This window comes from Aptenodytes patagonicus, chromosome 6 (assembly GCF_965638725.1).
Source record: "Aptenodytes patagonicus chromosome 6, bAptPat1.pri.cur, whole genome shotgun sequence".
Taxonomy (NCBI): domain Eukaryota; kingdom Metazoa; phylum Chordata; class Aves; order Sphenisciformes; family Spheniscidae; genus Aptenodytes; species Aptenodytes patagonicus.
In genome coordinates, this window is record NC_134954.1 from 28804022 (window position 1) to 28822308 (window position 18287).

The window sequence follows — 18287 nt, forward strand, 5'->3', positions numbered from 1 at the left end:
ACTGCAGCTGAAGAGAGGAGTGAGAATATGTGAGAGAAACAACTCTGCAGACACCAAGGCCAGTGAAGAAGGAGTGGGAGGAGGTGCTCCAGGCACTGCAGCAGAGATTCCCCTGCAGCCCGTGGTGAAGACCATGGTGAGGCAGGCTGTCCCCCTGCAGCCCATGGAGGTTAACGGTGGAGCAGATATCCACCTGCAGCCCGTGGAGGACTCCCATGTCGGAGCAGGTGGATGCCCAACGGAGGCTGTGACCCTGTGGGAAGCCCATGCTGGAGCAGGCTCCTGACAGGACCTGTGGAGAGAGGAGCCCATGCTGGAGCAGGTTTGCTGGCAGGACTTGTGACCCCGTGGGGGACCCACGCTGGAGCAGTCTGTTCCTGAAGGACTGTACCCCATGGAAGGGACCCATGCTGGAGCTGTTCATGAAGAACTGCAGCCTGTGGGAAGGACTCACATTGGAGAAGTTCATGAAGGACTGTCTCCCGTGGGAGGGACCCCACCCTGGAGCAGGGGAAGAGTGTGAGGAGGAAGGAGCGGCAGAGACAATGTGTGATGAACTGACCACAACACCTATTCCCCATCCCCCTGTGCCACTGATGGGGGAGGAGGTAGAGAAAATCAGGAGTAAAGTTAAGCCCAGGAAGAAGGGAGGAGTGGGTGCAAGGTGTTTTTAAGATTTGGTTTTATTTCTCATTATCCTACTTCGATTTGATTGGTAATAAATTAATTTCCCCAAGTCGAGTTGGTTTTGCCCGTGACGATAGTTGGTGAGTGATTTCCCTGTCCTTATCTTGACCCATGAGCCTTTCATTATATTTTCTCTCCCCTGTCCAGCTGAGGAGGGGAGTGATAGAGTGGCTTTGGTGGGCACCTGGTGTCCAGCCAGGGTCAGCCCACCAGAGCAGGTGATTTTTTTCCTCTGAACAAAACTTGACCTTGGGGAATTGTACCGCATTTTTTAATCACTTCTCCAGTTTCATTAATTCCTCCCCCCAATAGCTTCCCATTTATGCATGCCTTTTTGTGGGGAATATGCCTTTTTGTGAAAATAACGTAAATTATAGGACTTTTCTTTCCACATGGCACTAATACTGAGGTTTCATTGTCGTGTCTCATTTCTTTTGCAGGCTCCTAACCTGGGAGAGGAAAGGTGACTGTAGCTCAGTTGGCTTTAAAAGTGTCCCTTATAACTGCTAATTATACATACTTATTTTTTCTTCTTTTGCAGTATTTCTCACTGCTGGCAATTCTATAAGAGTTAATTATTGTTATGGAAGACTTCATTTTGGCATGTTCCCTGGGAGGAACATTATTTTGTGACTGTTTCCCTGAACAAATAGATCTGCTTTTCTCACAGGGCCTCTGCTAAGGGTTTCTGCAAATGATTTCTAGAGGAAGAAATCAGCAAATAAACACATTTTCATCTCTTTAGTTGTATTACCTTACTCCTGACTATCCGTATTTAGGCTGACTTCCTGTTTGTTCATCCTCTCCTCGATAATTTTACAACCTATTTTCTGATTTCAACCACATGTTAGAGATGGAGGTCTTAAGGTAACGGAATTCCTACAGGTTTTGTACAAACAGATGGGCAGCTTGGAAAGAGATAAACGTAAGTGCCCTCACATACCCCTGACCAAGGGAAAGGATGTGGCCTGAGTCTATGTAGTTTCAGGTGGCAGAGAGTTCCCCCAAGGAGGAGGACATTAGTTAGCAGCTACCTCAGCCACAAGGGTGGTGTCTATGTGCACGTTCTGCTTCACATGTCTCCTCTGTGCTTCTTGCCAGCTGGCCACAACGAGGAAGACCGCTGCTCACTTGTTGCATTAACTGCCTTTTTAGCAGCAAGGAAATGGGCTCTAATGTCTCTTATGTAGCAGCGTTTTCTTTCCTGATGGAGTTTCAGAGCTTTTCCTTATGTCTGAGGAACTGGGCCGTCTTCCTTCAGGAAGGTAAAAATCTGCAAGGGTAGTCTTTTGAACTTCCCCAGCCTCATCAGTGCATATTCTTAACGTTGTACTGGCATGCCTTCTCCTAAAACTACACAGACTTTTATCGTGGTGAGGAGTCTGAAAGGCAGGGCTTATCTGGAAAGAGTAGGCTTGCTGGGAAAACCACCCAGAAACTCCTTAAAAAAGAATCCATACCAGCCTCAGGCTTAAACAAGGGAAGACATAATGCATTTTGTCTTGTCATTTTTTAGTGCCTTTAGTGTCTTTTTTCTTCAGTTCCTGGAGTGTTGCTAAAGGCAATACAGGGTTAAAGGAAGTAATCTTATAGTCTTATGTACTCCTACCCATCATATCTTGCAGAGCACACTCAGTCAAAAAAACAACTGGCAACTGTATGGAAGATGGTTTTGCTGTAAAAAGCTTCACTTTGGTAACAGAAGTGGGCAGCACTTTCATTTGAAGACTGTACAGTGGTGGTACGAGTGTCCGTGAGTGAGTTTGAATAGCTTTTGGGTAGCCACTTGAAGATATGGGTAGCGCGCTCTCAGGGTATTGCGTATCTATGAGTTTGTAGCCATCTCCAGCTCTCTGCTTTCATTTTTAAGCAGACCTAAATGTCTCACCTTGGCTCACTAATGATGCGGTTTTGTGAGCAGAGGCAGCTCTGATGTTTCTGATCTGAGAGGGTCCGAGCCTTGTTCCAGGGATAGCCCTATTGCCTATGTAGCAGCAACTTGGTCACCAAAATGTACACCCTAGCTTCATCCTACCCCTAAGGCAACACCTTAATCGGTGGGGGGATCGTCTTCTAGCTACAGGCTCTGGGCTGTGGTGGCTCAGCAGCTGCCACAAGAGCAGCGAGGCAGGAATGGGGTCTGAAATCAAAGTGGCTGTCCCGCTGTAAACAGACTTCCTTACAAAATAGGGCTTATAATTAGGGTCCCTGACTCAAATTGCAGCTCACCTGTTCTCAATGGCATTGCACATGTCCCACTTTTGGGCTTTTTCTCTTTGAGTGATTTTTTTTCTTTTGGTCACACTTCTTGACTCCTAGCTCTTGGCTCTGGTCCTGTCAAATTGCAGTCCTGTTCATCTGCCTTTGCAGGAAGGACTTCTCAAAGTCTCAGATCTGGGGAGATTCTGGTTAAAAGCCTGAGGATCTGTTGGTTTAAATATGATTTTTTTCCTTCCTTCCTGTCACCCACCCCACTGCTGAAGATTAGAACATTCAGAAGAGGAATGTATGCCTACAGGGTTGGAAGAGTAGATCAAAGATTTCACAGATTTTAGAACTTCACAATAAAATGTCCCTCTAGCCATCTTATCTATGCAAATGTTTACCTAGGCTTTCTCCTGTTAGAGAATAATTTGCTGTTTCACTTCACCTATTTATTCATCCAGGTAGAAAGTTTTCACAGTGGAGTCCCTCTTGTACCTCCAAGTGTGTGCTGAGTAGATTTATAAAAGCAGATTTATAAACAGCCTTATTGATGTATAATTATGAAATTAGCCTTTGAGTCACTTTCATCTCTCTTCTAATTTTCTGCTTTTGTTAGTGGAATATGCCACAGAAGCGTTAGGCATTTGCTTTGATTTTCTGCTTACCTGTGTGTCTGTTACTGGCCACCGTCAGAGACAGGACGCTGGGATGAATGAGCCTTTGGTCCGATGCAGCAGAACCATCCTTTCCGATCAAAGGTTGTATTAGGATTTTAGCCCAAGATCAGCATCGAGTTACTAAGGCCTGTAAATAGCAAACATATGCTATTTTTGAATATTAGCATAATATTGTTATTCTCAGTCTTTTGCAATTTTAGTGGTTTTCCAATTTACTAAAATTGAAGGTCACAGGATTGGAGAACTTGTTAAATGATTATTTTAGGACTGGGCTCAAATTAATATGATGTGCCAACTTGAAATGTTATGCCTAGCAGATGCCGTATAACGTTCCTATTAGTTACTAATTGGCTTGAAAGTACTTAATTAGCTTGTCTTTTTCAAGTATGGCAAACAGATATTTTTTTTAAATAATTCTAGCTTTCCTTTTTGCACCCATTACCACCAGTTTTGCCTGCTATGTCTCCTAACGGTCTAGTCACTTCGTTACTCATATATCTTTTCAGAAATCCTGCTACCTGTAAACTTCTCACTAGCACTTGTATGCTACCTTATGAACTTTGGGTTTTTTTAATATCTTATACCCTTGTTGTACTTTGTGCACCTTTTTTTTTTTTCTATTTTCACATTAATACTGAACTAAACTTATCCATAGAATCTTGTTTGGGCATCTGATACTTCACAGACTTCCCTGCTTTTACCATTGTTTTTTTCTGAATGAGAAGGAGGAAAATAATTTCTCTTTCTAATATTGATCAACTTAGTTACTCACCACTGATGCATCAAAATGTAGTGCATGCTATTAAAGTATGTAACTGGTTGCAACCATCCTGCTTTCTAATGCTGTTGTTTGTCTACCAACATAATCTTGTAACAGCCATCAATTTTAGGCCAATGATTGTTTTTTCTTTTTCATAATGAATTAAAGTAGTTATCTTGCATTTTAAATTCAGGACCTTTGTGTTTGAAAATTTTAACCCGAGCTGTTGAGACATAGGTGAAATTGAGTGGTGGTATGCTGAACCAAGTCACCAGGGAGAAGAAAATCTTAAGTTGTATATGCAAACTCTTTTCCTCTGCTGGAGTATTCCTGGGGTTTTGTTCCCACTTATTTTCCCTGCTGGGTGTGTTTTTAAATGTCACTGCAATTAACCCTTGGAAACCTCTGAAAATTATTTTCCTTTCTATTTTTATTCTGCCTTTTCTTGTTCTACAGCAATATTTCTCCTTTTCTTCCACTTCTTGCATGTGGTACTGTGCTCCCCCTTCTAGTTCCTGAATTTATCCCTTTTTGCTTTAGGGTAAGAGAGTAAATTACCATTTTTGTTTCTGTTTTGAAAATGCCGGGTAAATCTGGAAGCTGCTGTTTTCGTACCATGGTGGTGAGGTCGGCTGTAAGGCAGAGTGTTGGGCTCGGAAGGGGAAGGGAAGGCAGGGAGTCAGAGCAGGTCCTCTGAACTAAGTAACCTGATGCGACTGGGGTTTGAAATCGTGACACGATGTGATGCCTTTGAAGAGATGTGTCTCACTATACCTCCACTCCTGCTTCTCCTTGTGTATAGTAGTGCTCAATCTGTAGCGGTTGCATTGTCTAGGTGGAAATCTCATTATTAGTGTTTTGTGACTTTTAGCTCTTAAAGAATAGATATTTCTTCAGCAAAAGTTAACCTGCACTTTCTTTGATCTTGAAAGTAGGTAACGAGAAATTTGCATTCATTTTAATTTTCTCTGGCCAGCTTTATAAAGCTCAATTCAAAAACCAAAGTCCAAAATCAAAGCTCAATTTATTGTGTCTGCTGTGAATTCAGAGCATACTAATACATTCCTATCATTGCAGCTCTTTGGTGGAGTGATAGTATGTAGTAATATGCTATGGTACAACTAAGAGACTGTGCTGAGAAGCAGATGTAGGAGTCCAGTGACTCCCCAGCGGTGTCTTTTGGCATTACAGAACGAGAGAAGGGAATAACTGGCTGTAGTGCCCTGGCTGTCCGTTCCTTGTTCCATGTCAAAGATGCATAAAAAAATAAACTACTGTCTTAATACATGCAAACACCTACTTATTCCCTCATATAAGTACATTTTTAGGTAAGTATTGTCTCTGTAGGTGTGGCTTTATTAGTCTCCAGGAAGGCTCTTGCATCCTGCCCTTCTCCCTCCACACAAGCTAGTATCAGTGGTGCTGGCTCACATGATACCAAGTAGCACAGAATCCTTGTTTTCTAAACCCAGATCCGCATTGTTGTTGCATCCAGTCCTGGTTTATTTTGGGATGTTACCCAGTTTCCATGAGGAAAGGTGGGATTTTCTCAGACATTCTCTTAAGATGTGCTCCACCAGAGTAAGTTTTGGGACATTCTATTTTGACATAATTGCTTCCTACTTGCTAGGAAAAGGCATGGTGAAAATATGGAAATTCTGGCTCTTAATAATTTGGAGGCTACAAATTGTTTACAAGGGGTTTTAGAGACCAGATTGATGAATTCTGGTAAACCCTGAGATGGTGTAATTGCATAGTTTACAGCCTAGGTTTTATTTGAAACCTTGACCTTAATTCCTGGTTATGCTCATCCCTCCACTCCTTCCCTCATATTTCAAAGATACTAAAATAAGGTAAAACTTGTGCTCTTCCCCTGTCCAGATCCAAGTTAATCACAGCCACTCTTGTGTGCATTCACCAGCCCATTGCCATCTATTTGGGTGTCCAAAATGATGCCCTGTGCCTTTGCATCTGGTATGCAGAATTAAGTATATTCATTGGCATGGAATTGAAAATGAAATGAAAATGCTCGTCGGCTGTGATACATGGATGTTGTGCTCACTGTTCGTACGTGGCCGCAAGTGTGAAACTGTGCATGCTCCGATTTTTGTTTCTGAATGTTTCTGATGTGAGCTTGTCTGCCCGCTGTTGGGAATGTTTGAGAGCTGAATGTGTGATTTTGTTAGTGCTCCTATTTTTATTTTGTTGGTGCTTTTGCATCACTAATCAAATACAAGCCTCCTATTGTTCTCCCTGCAGCTTCCTTCCAGTACATACTTATATTTAGTTATTTTGATGATAATACCCAGGGTTTGTAATACTGAAAGAAGCCAGAGAGATGCTAAACTCCTTTTCTGATTCGTATAACAGATGGCTGTTATTTGATATGCTGTTGTTATCCAAGCTGTACGGAGGGGCAGAAACTCACTGGAGCAATGACTTGAAGGCATTAGAGGATGTCCTCGCCTGGTCCTCTCCATGGAATGGCAGCAGTGATGCCATTTTACCCAAGAGCTTCGTTTCAGTTATGAACAAACTGTTTTCAGTGTCTTGCCCCCCTCCTTGCACACATAGTACAGAGGCACGCAGCCCTCCCAGCTGGCGGGGGAGCCCTGTGTTTTTGGGGTGGCTCGGCAGTGGGCTCGGGCTATTCGGTGCCCAGATTTTTGCTGGCAGAAGGCAGCCGGCGGTGCCTGTGTGGATTGGCTGCCCCCCTGCTCCCTTCTCCCTCTCGCGGTGCGCAGCCCCAGCCAGTGCTGCCGAATCTCGAAACAGCCCGATTTACATCCATTCATGAATCCGTGACGTCAGCACGCTTCTGTGCTTCTTTGCAGCAGGCTGCAGGATTGTGTGGGTGGAATTTCCTTTTATTTTGCAACACTTCCTTTTTTTTTTTTTTTTTGCCTTCCATCTTTTTAAAACAAGAAAATGGAGCATCACATAGGAAATCTTAGTCCTTGTAAGTATTTAGATGAAAATGTCTTTTTTGAAGCGTGTGTGTGTGTGCTTAATGGTCAGTGTTACCCTTTCGCCATTTATTTCAGAAGGACAGATGGATGTTGCATTTGTGATGTGAAAGGACTGAAAAAATGATGCTGAGAGAAGGGAAGAGGAAACGTGAAACCTTAATTTATCCATCACTGCATATAAATCTGATAGCTGGCCTGTCCTTTTGCTTGTCGGTGTGCTAGACATTTTTCAGTTGCAATTTTGCACGTTATCTTCTTGTGCCCCCCTTTTAAAGGGGAAGGGAATGGCAATGGAGAATGGATATATAGGGAATATACAGGGAATGACATAAGAATTACTAGAGAGAGTATAAAGAAGCAGAATTGTATTTTTTGCCTTCTAGGCAATTGTAATTTTTTTTTTCCTTGTGTGCTAATCAAACAATTCTTCTGTTGTGTTACAGTAATAAATAATTTTATTTTTTAGATGAAGAGATGTGGTTTTCTTTTTATCAGCTGGGTAGGAATTCGTTCCTTTATTATTGAAAATAGCAGTTTGAGCTGTCTCTGTGCTGAACACATGATTTTTACCCCTCATTTTCCTAGTAGATGAGGAAGCTGCAAGTACCATTGCAGTTAATTATACTGTTCACTGGGGCAAGATTTATCATATTCTTGCTTACCTGAATGGGGCATGATGTCATGTTTTCTCCCAATGAAATGAGTGGAGCTGCTCTTTATTTTTTTTTTTTTTGGGGGGGAATGGTGGTGGTGGTGGTTTAGGTATGGCAATAGCTTAATCATATCAAGCTGCATGTCTCTCAAGTAAATGAAAAATTGGGTATATTAAGTTGATCTGGAGAAAGGTGGCATCAGGCCCATGTGTTTGGATATACTGATTTTATCAATAGGCAGTCTGTTCAATAGAAGAAACTGAAGGAATGTGTTTTGATAATTTTGAGGAAGAAAATGTGAAAATATTTGAAATAAAAACCAAATGGATGAGTGAAATGAGAGAGATTCAGCTGGTCTGACTTGCAAATGTGGGCACTTTTCACAGTAACTGCTGTGTGTGTGCAGCCACAGACATCCTGGGATATCCTAGAATGCAGAGGTTAAAGTTGTCATTGGTTTAAAAGTTCTTGTTACTATCCTTTTTGTTGTGTCCCCAAATGTATGTGGGTTTTTGTTTCCAGAGAGAGACAACCTTTTGAACCTCTGTTTCTGTAACAGACTTTGGCTGTGAAAAACAAATCATGATTTTGATGTAGTAGGTTTGTTTGTTTGTTTTATTTTAACACCAGTTTCCTGTGCTTTGGGCCTCCAGTCTGATTCTTTGATCTAGAATGGTCCTGTCATTCAGATTTGTCTTTGTCCCCTGCTGCCCGATAGTTAAATTTATAGCTGGCATTCATTTTGACTCCTGTGCCTGGAATTAGCAAATAACTTCTAGTACAGAATATATGGTAGGGACTCTCACCGCTTCTCAGCTATACGTGAACTTGTGTTTGAAAATGTGTGGGTGGTTGGTTTGTTTTTTTTTCTGGTTGCATTACTAACCTTCCTCTTTTGTCCCCTATTGTAAAGAGTTGGCAAGTGGCTTATCTCCAGTGGATCAGAAAATTGAGTAATGATTTATTTGAAAATCTCTTCATAGGAAAGCAGTTTCACAATTAGTAGTTATTAAATATGGTTCTGCTCTAAGCAGAGGAAGGATAAGAAAGGTTTTACAGTATTTCCTGTTTTCTTATGACTTTTCTTACAGCAAATATGAGATAGTGACTGATTAGACTGGGGTTGTTCATATCTGGTACCTGTTCCAGGCTTTCTGCAGTTTAGAGGGATGTGTGGAGTGGATTTCAAGTGGTAGGACTTCTCAAAATGGCAGTCTTTAAATAAAGCTTTCATACATAAAAATAAAAGAAGTCTGACATTGGTCACATGAACAGATTTCAAATCAGTGCAGATTCCTCTTCAGATCTGGTCCCTGGAGCCAGGGTAGGCAGGGGAAGGCTCCCGAACTTTGCCATGCATAGAGCATTTTAGCCAAGCTCTCACCTGAGATCCCGTCTTTGGAGGAAGACAGCAGCAGACTTACTGCTTTTACAACTTCCAATGAGTTTCTCAGCCATAACTGAATCAAAATGAGTTAACTGAGACAAATGTTACCTCTGCATCTGCAGAAGAGGCTGAAGCTCTCAGGGGTTTGGCACTTCAGCAAGCCCTGGCCAGCTTATGGGACTTTTTTTTTTTTTTTTATCCCTCCTTGGCAAGTATGTCCTGCGCATGGGCTTTAGTCTTTTGTAGACTGCTGTTTTTGTGACATTACAGAAAATTGCTCTTGCTTCTTTGGGAAGAAGGAGTAAATATTTCACCTAAAACACATACTACTTTGGATTGAATAGCAAGTTGGCAGCTGTGGCAGAAATACCGAGGTGGGCCGGGAGCAGAAATACTATGTGTACTTACTTCCACCCCTATAAATACTCAACATGTATTTTGACCTCTGTCCTCTTTCCCTGTTTACAACTTCAACTGAAAAGTCGGCCGTTGGAGTGGGTTCAAAGGCATTAGCAACAATTGGGTGTAGGCCAGAGTGAAGAATAGATTTTTCTGTGTAAAGTACGTGGGTTTTATAATCCTCCAGTGAACCTGTAATTGTTTGTGCTGTTTCTTCTGGAGCAGTCGCTAGCTCAGTGTGAGAGGTGGTGTAAGGGAAGGAAGGAGAAAGTCGTGGCGAGGTATAGGTAGGAGGCTGGACTTTTTCCAGCATAGTGGGCGTGAGGAATGGAGGGGTCTCAGCGTGGACATTTTCTTCATTCCTAGGATGTTTGTCCTTTTCCTGTCCCCAGCCCATTACTCTGTTACCTTCGGGTCTTCTGGAGGACACCAAAATCAGTAATGCAGCTGTACAGCTGTGGCTTTTCTGCTGAAGCACAGAAAATCTAACCTTACCATCCTTTTGTGCCTGAGGAGATTCTCAAATGTTGGTTTATCAACCGTAGCCAAAAAGTGATCTAGTAGGGATGAACCAAGGGGCTGAGCGCTGCTTTGGAAGGTCTCTGCAGGGTGTTAGATGGCACGTGTCATGTCAGGCCTCCAGAGGGTCCTCTACAGTTCTTCAGTCCGTGACTGTTGTGTGTGCTGTCTTGATTGCGTTACCATCACGTAAAGCTCTGGTGGCCTAAGAATAGGATCACACCTCTCAGATGTTGCTCTAACCCCTTATGCTGTGTCGGTAATACAGGCTTAATAGAGGCTCCTGAGCAAGTCATTGTGCTTGCTTCTCTATCAAGGAGTAATCCTCTTTGCTCATAGAAGTGTTATGGTGCTTACTAAATACAACTTAGTACTACTGTCATTTCTCATCTGAGAGATCTGCCAGCTGGATTTCAAGTGTCCCGTTCCCATCAGGTGCACACACTCTGGTACTTAGTGTAGTGTTGATAGAGGCCAAAGCATTGCATGTACCCCAGTAATTTTTGTACTTTCATGGATAGTTGTTTAGTTACTTTAATACTGGGTATGAAGCATGTAAGCTGTTAGTGCTGAGAAGTTTGTGTGTATAGCTTTTACATGTCAAGTGTGCTTTGCAAATATTGAATAATTCATATCTACTACAAAAATAAGAACAAGCGTGTGAGTGAATTTACCTGAAACCAGTTTGATGCCTCACATGAATTAAAGTGAGAGTTTGAGTCATTCACTGGATTCCTGAAAATAGCACTTTGATATTGATCTTCATCCTCAAAGATCTTTCAGACATTAATTAATCTTAACACTACTCCTTGGAGGAAAACATGATGTTTCAGTTATGTAAGTGGGGGAAATTACAAGATACTGTTTGTTGGTAACACTGGAACATTTTAATGGCTTCATGTGGCAATGTCAAAGAAGCTATAAGGCGTCTGTGAACTTTGAGTTTTTCCTGGTTTTTGTAGTTGTAAAATATTTGAATTTAAATCCTTTAATCTGTTATTGCTCTTTAGTAATATAACATGGCTCTTTAAGGTCAGAAAAAAGTGCAGAATTCTGAAGGATGAAGAGAAAAGGAGTAGAGCAAAGCCTGAAGTCTGTGACTGGGCTTTAAACATTGTTTCATACTATGAAGACAGCTGGAAAGATGAAAGAGAAGAGTGTAACTTAAGGTCATTTCTAAATTTTGATCTAAGATGGATTCCAATAGTAATTCAGTAGTATAAAAGGCTAATCAGCGTTTAGTCTGTCTTTTATACCAGCTAAATGTTTTACAATAGTATTGATGAGCCTGTGGTGGAGGGTATCAATGGTCAATTAGATGTCAGAAGACTGTATATGAAACTTCTGGTGTTTGATGTATGCACATAGCTCAAGACATACAAACAACCAGAGGGAAGGAAAACAGAAGTAGCAAGTGGGCGTACAAAGTTAAACCGATTTTTGTGAAGTCAAATTCTTGTAACAGTATGGTACAAGATGGTCCTTGGTTTGTTACCCCTACCCCCCAAAGGCAGGTGACTGATAGATTATCCTTTCTTCAAAAACCAAGGGCCTCAATCCAGAAACATGGAAAAGGGCTGCTTTGCAACAGAAGCATGTAGTACTAAAATCCTGCAGTGAATATAAGAATCATTATGCAACATCACTTATTTCCTATGGCATCAGATTATGCAATTTCTGAGCAGAAGAATGCAAAGCCCTGGAAGAACAGTAGCATTTTAGCAGATCCAAAAATACCTTATACAGGATAGAGGAAGCATTTATGTATGTAGTGCTGAAAATACACAGTTATGTAAGCCGCTTATTTCACAAACTGTGCCTTGCAAAGCTGGCTAGCAGGTGAAACAGGAATCAATCTCACTTTCATTGAAATCAGCTGAAGAAATCTCCCTGAATACAAGGGAGGGTGGATTGGCTCTTTGTCTGCCTTGTTTGCAAAGGTGATTTTTTTTTTTTTGCATTGTTCCTTGTGCCAAAAAAAGAAGTGGATGCTTGATTTCTTTTTCCAAATCAAGCACTTCTTCTCCACTCCCCGCAAATTTGTGACCTTATGTTGACAGAGTTCCTAGTTAAACATTTGTATAGTGTTTGTGGAGGTAGAAATTCATTCCTATGCTGAGAGCCAGTGCAGATGTACAAATTTCAAGAGTCAACACAGTTCTTTTAAGGTGAAGTAACACCTTGGGAATCTATTAAATTTCTTTGGAGGAGTCAAGAGCATGTGAGAACAGGGGATCTGGTTGATACAATCTGTTGGGATTTTGGCAAGAATACTTACCAGAGACTCTTAAAGAAACTAAACAGCTATAAAATAACAAGGACACCCCTCTGGCAGACAAATGATTGGTTAAATGGTATGAAATAAGAGTAGGGATAAATAGACAGTAATGTTGAAACATTTTTCTCTAAAAGGAGTTGTCATATGGCTCTGCTTTGGAGATTGCGTACTCTTTCCACCTTTTCTTCCCTTATCCAGATCATTTAGGAATAGGCTGAAGCAAGAGCATTTAGGCTGTGGGACTATGGAAGTAAACTGTTCAGGATAATAAACATGTAAACCAATTGCAGAGAGTACCGGAAGGCTGTCATGAACTTGAGTGATAAAATGTCAGTCAAATTTAGTGTTGATTAAATACTATTTAATCTTAACATCCTGTACATAAGAATTAGGCTCTGACTTTGCTTTTACTGCTCAAGAATGAGATCTTATGGATGTAAGAGACCCATGAAAGTTAGCTCAACATCCTGAAGCATGCTTAGACACCGGATAGCGTTAAAGGTATAGTTAAGAAAGCAACAAAGAACAAAAATGATTATTATAGAATAGAATCGTAGAATAGTTTGGGTTGGAAGGGACCTTTAACGGTCACCTAGTCCAACCCCCCTGCCATGGGCAGGGACATCTTCAACTAGATCAGGTTGCTCAGAGCCCCGTCCAACCTGACCTTGAGTGTTTCCAGGGATGGGGCATCCAGCACCTCTCTGGGCAACCTGTTCCAATGTTTCACCATCATCAGTGTAAAAAATTTCTTCCTTAGATCTAGTCTAAATCTACATCCCCTTAGTTTAGAGCCATTCCCCCTTGTCCTGTCACAACAGGCCCTGCTAAAAAGTTTGCCGCCATCTTTTTTATAAGCCCCCTTTAAGTACTGGTAGGCTGCAAATTATGCCTTTGTACATTTCTGTGGTGTGCCCACATTGGGGATTCTGTCTGTGGTCTTACTCCCCCAACTCTAAGGTGTTATAGAAGAAATGGAAAAGATGTAGGGAGGTATTCAAAGATACATAGCAGCTTTCATATGGTGAATGAGAAGGTAGAGTGGGAGTTTTTAAACTTGAAAAAAGATGTTGGAGTGGATGATGAGATAGTTCATAAAATCACAGCTGGCATTAAGAAGATAAATAGGGTTCAGGTGTCACTGAAACGGTGAACAACTGGTTGTTCGAAGAAAGGAATTAGATGAGAGATGCAAAACGAAGAATAGTTGGTGTTAACCTTATGCAACATACAGTTAAGCTACAAAACTCCTTGCCACAGCATAGTGGTTGCCAAAGTGTTGTGGTTAAAAAAAATTCTTTGACACATTTGCACAGGAAAAATACTTTGCGGGTTATAGAATAGAAAAATACCACTGTGTGCTGTTGATGGAGAAAGCCAGTGAGCTGCAGATCATGGGGAACTGTGTGACACTGCACTGGTGAGGTTTCACTGCCTGCAGATCCTTTTCTTGGGTTTTGGAGGCAGGAAATGGGGATAGATGAACCTGTCATTTGGGTGTGGTATGGTTTCTCCTTATGCTGTAGTCTAGGTGCCGCTTATTTCTACTCTGACAGGCTCAGTTGGAATACGTAAGGTGCATAGCAAACCTCCAGCTGGCTCTATGCACAGAGCTTAAATTCAGCCATTATGAATATTTCTTGGCTGGTATACCGTACTATTTTTGTCATTGTCAGAAAGGGTTCAGATCAGAAAGCCAGACAGAGTTCCTCTTTCTCACTGATACAGCAACAGACAAAAGTATATTACAACTGTAAAATCACTTTTGCCAAAAGTGATGCGTCCCTGTTTTAGGATAGACTGAATATATTGAATAAAGGCTAACTTAAATCAACATACACATGGGTTCAAGCTTCTGTTGTGATAATATGCACATAGCTACATACAACATAGTTACATGTCTGTGGTCTCATGTGCTTAATGCCCATGGCTATGTTAAAATATTCTGTTAACATTTTAGAATGATCATGATAGTTGTGAACCCTAAACAATTGCTACCACATAGCTCAGGTGGTGATTATGGTGTCTGCAAAAGTTAGTTGTCTTATGTTGAGGTGGCGTCCAAATATTTTTCTGGAGAAAGGAATGAAAAGTATGTATTCCAGTCAGTATTCTGCAGGAGGTACAGAAGTAGTGTAGTATTTATTTGACAACCAGAAAGAACAGGGTAAAGCACAGAAAAGCCAGTGTTACACCACTTCAGTTTTCCCAGATAAATCTGCTGTGTTCTTGTAGAATAAGTTAGGGTACATGCATAAATGTGTTCAGAGCTGTTGCAGTGACAGTTAGAAAATCTCATGTGGGTCAGATGAAGAATTTTCAACTGTTTTATCAGAAATTAATTATGTTTTGGCAACATCATAATTGTAATACTTAAAAATAAGGCTGGATTGTGGCTAAGCATTCACGCGGGTGTGAGATGGGATGTATGTTATGTGGAAGAAACATGCTTCCTTGAAGGAGCAGTGTGTCTCGAGAAAGAGATTGATTGCTTAAAAAACCCCAAGCTTTTGCCTTGGGCTACTCCATAGTTAGCTTAAAGATTTGCCCATAATGTGGGTTATACTGCACCGAGCTAATAGTGTTGTTTCTTTTTTGAAAACCTAATAAAATAGAGCTTCCCTCCACCCCACCCCAGAGAAGGGAAAGAAAGGCAGAGCAGTTCTGGGTGAAGCTTCAGGATAAGTTCGTTTGCAAGTCCTTCCTCTGAATAATGTGACTTCACCAAAAAAAAAAAAACCAAACCAAAACAAACCCCCTGAAAACAAAGTAGTTGCATTTTGATGATGTGTAACTCATTCTCTATTAATAAATCTGCTATTACAGTTTGTGTTCAAAAGAACCATGCAAAACACAAGCATATATTCCAAGTAATATAAAACCATAAAAGTACAGCGTAAGAGGAGCATCTGATCCACTCATGCAGCATTTTCCTCACCAGGAGACCAGGAAAAGAAAAAGTTTGTTGGAATCCTGTGTAATAAAATCATGTAATTTCAAAACCCAAAGGTCAGAAATGACAGCCAAAGCTCTGGTACTTGCCAACTCAGCAACTCTCAGTGCTTTCCTGTGCTGAAGTTGTACAGTGTGGAAGGTCAAGAGATGGGAGAGGACTGCGTATCAACCTGTTGTAAATATCCCGTGTAGAAATTGAGAGATGATCACAAGGGGCAGGAGAACTCAGCTGCAAGATGTGTAGCAAGATAAATATACTTTATAGGCATGCTTTTTGCATTTTTGTTAGATTCTAGAACATTTTAAAGTATTGTCCCAAGCCAGGAGTATTGCACTAGTCTTGAGATGATACACACACAAATTGCAGTCGTGTTATCAGTGCAGAAAGGTGTGGTTACCTTGCTGTACCTAATGTAGCCAGAAGGAAATCACACTGAGTACCAGGAAAAAGCAAGGGAACTCCAGGGCTTGAATGTAAGTAGTGATATGGACAGGAATCTCTTCTGTCCTTGATACTTGCTGTGTATCAGCTGGCTAGTTTCTGCCAGCTGTTCTTTTTCAGCCCTTAAACATGGATCAGACAGTTGCTTTTATTTCCTTTGTATATTGGAAGTGCAAGCTTAGAATATGCTTGACTGGGTAATATAGGAAATAGTGCTTCAAGGAAACTAACTTAATATTACTAGACATTTGTGCTGTTAGGAAACTGAGCGGAGACCGCTTTGTACTTGTGCAACCTTTACAGCATACTAACATTTTGTTTGTGTGCTGTATTTGGAATTGTAATTTGCTAGTCTATTTTTAGCGCAGCACTTTAAAGGAGAAACTGCCATTATGGTCCATGCGAGGCATTTGTTTAACTCCGCCATGTGTTCAAACCTGACTATTGCTTTGACACTCTTACAAATACTGGGCTTGTATAGGCAGCCATGTGCTTTGGTTGCGCTGCGTGTGTGTGTGTGTATGAACACCTACTAGACCAATGTTTCCAGGAGCAGACACAGTATCAGGCAACGTGAGAGCATGCCTTGTGGTAACTGATACACCCACTCTGGTGCCGATTCGGGTAAAATGTCACTTTTCTAATAGTTTTAAGCTGCAGTTCGGGCTGTCTGGCGTGTTGAGGTGCAGTCTCACTCTTCCCGGAGGAGGTGCGCTTTGTGCTCCTTTTGTCTGGGCATGGTGGGATTTTGCCTGGAAAAATGCTTTGCCTGGAAATGGAATCATTTACAAGAAGTGATCGTACAAAATTACACTGAGCCTCAAATTTCCTTATAGACATAAAATAAATCTGTTAGCTGCAGAGTGCATGAACTCATCAAAATAGTTTAAATCAGAAGGTCTGCCTTGATGTCTGCTTTTGCAGCAGCACTTCGTGAAATCCGAGTATCTTGAATATGCGCACAAACCTCCTACACACACAGAGCTTTCAGCTTTTGACTTGAAGACTGCTACAGCAGAAGCATCGCTAAGATAGAAACAGAATGCCACTTGACTATGCTCTTCACTGTAAAAGTTAAGGAGGCACATACAGATCATAAACATCCCAAATGGCAAACGGTCTATATATAATGAAACTTTAAACTTTCAAGAAAATGTTTTTCTTGACAAATTTTTTTTTTCTTTTATAGGGAAGAGTTCAACGTGAACAATCTCAGCCATATCTTTGGTACTCTGACCAAAAGAATAGGGGAGGCATGACGATAAAGCTTGAAAAATGCTCTTCCTCCCTTGTTTGAAGAGATGGCAAGGTTGAAGACAACCCAATTTGTCTGTGTTATATCAAATTTTGCTAAGGCAAGAGGTTGCACATTGCAGAATTTACTGTAATATAATTTAAAAAATTATTTTCCCCAACAAGTCAGCATTGATGCATTGTGGCAGAAACTGCCTTCTACCCCCACCAATGTATCTGGACCACTTTAAGTTGGATTGATACAAAGTTGTTTTAAAATAAATGCTGCCATCTCATGCTCTCAAAACAATGAGTTCACTACACCTCTGAAAAATCAGGCTGCTTATGTAAGTACCTAAATAAGGCTGTATCATGTCAGTTTGAAAATAATTTTGTAACTTTTGCATGCCTCCTCTCCCCATGAAGCAGATACAGTGGCATATAAGATGGCAGGGCACTGTGCTTAAAGGCTTCTGTAGGGCAAATAATACCAGAGTACAAGTGAACTGAAGGTCAGGGCTGTCTAGTAGCTATTAGCAGCATAATGTATATATATTTTCATGCTTCAGCAGCAGGATGGAAGAGAGAGGCTTAACTTTCCAAGCAATACTGAGAAATACATGGGGGGAGGAGGAGTCACATACGATGCTGATAATCCATTTAGAAACTAGAAAAATATGAAATACATACAGGAAAAGCTGTTCTTTCTCTGTTAAATCTTACATGATCATGCATTGTGAAGTCAGAAAACTATGTAGAAAGGTAAAAGCAAAATCCTAGCCTTTATTAGATAGTGTATTTTGAGAGTTGTGTTCTAGCAAAACAATTTTATCCTCCTGCAAGTCTGATTTAATCCTTAATGCACTTTCCATTGTTTAAAATTGAGATACTTTTGGGATGCTGTTACCCCAAATTCTTGTTTTGGCTCTTACTCTGGGGTTTCTTGCAGGGGAAACTGACTGTTTTATTTACATTGCTTAATATGCTGTGTTATGAAAAGCAGATTCCTCTTTAGGGACACTGGTCACATTTTGCTTTTGCTTAAAGAATCACTTGTCTCTCTCAGACTTTTGGAAATGAGCAGGGGCAGTGCCTAGGAGTGCTGAGTTGGAGTTGTTTTGGT

The 18287-nt window shown here is 41.1% G+C and overlaps 1 protein-coding gene across 11 annotated transcripts in view; it reads left to right on the top strand.

Annotated features, from left to right (window-relative positions):
• Window positions 1-18287, top strand: part of MAP3K13 (mitogen-activated protein kinase kinase kinase 13) — a 94265-nt gene that overhangs the window by 45887 nt on the left and 30091 nt on the right. For 8 of the 11 annotated variants that reach the window (XM_076341756.1, XM_076341762.1, XM_076341751.1 and 5 more), the window contains one exon: window positions 17121-17511. The exons of 1 other annotated variant lie outside the window; for it this stretch is intronic. The gene's annotated coding sequence lies outside the window, so the exon portion shown is untranslated. Of the gene's footprint in view, window positions 1-7250; window positions 7289-17120; window positions 17512-18287 lie in introns of those variants that run through there. 2 more of the 11 variants (XM_076341760.1, XM_076341761.1) reach the window with 2 other exon arrangements.